The sequence below is a fragment of the Hylobates moloch genome, unplaced genomic scaffold (assembly GCF_009828535.3).
Source record: "Hylobates moloch isolate HMO894 unplaced genomic scaffold, HMol_V3 SCAFFOLD_3, whole genome shotgun sequence".
Taxonomy (NCBI): Eukaryota; Metazoa; Chordata; class Mammalia; order Primates; family Hylobatidae; genus Hylobates; species Hylobates moloch.
Window position 1 is genome coordinate 124,632,191 of NW_026652278.1, and position 528 is coordinate 124,632,718.

Consider the following 528-nt stretch of genomic DNA (forward strand, 5'->3'; position numbering starts at 1 on the left):
AGAAATAGTCCTTTAAAAATCAGCTATGCTGCCAATGAATGCAGAAATGGCACAGCTTATGAGTCATTGACATAATCAACATAATAGTATAATACTAATCAATTAACACCACAGCTAGGATATTCCAGCATTTTAATTCATTTTGACATGTTCAATTTAAAAGACCACATTCTATGTCTGTAGAGATAAATTATTTGTATTACCAAAATTGTTTATATTTTTCTACCTTTTTAACAAAATAAAAGTGATTTAAAGCAGTCATTTGAACTTTACTCTGTTCTTAAATACAGGAGGGGGAGCAGGGAAGCATTAGAAATAATAAAGAACATTCTCTTTTTCTAATCTCCAAACACATATTTAATCGGAATAATGTAACTGATGGATGTCCTCCACAAAAATATCCAGAGGTGATGGACCGTGCCCAAGTTGCTCACAAGCCACTTAATAAATGAGGACAAGAGAGAGAAAGAAACAGAGACAGAATAAGAAAGCATTTCAGATGGAGTAAGTTGTAGCTTTTTTTAAAGT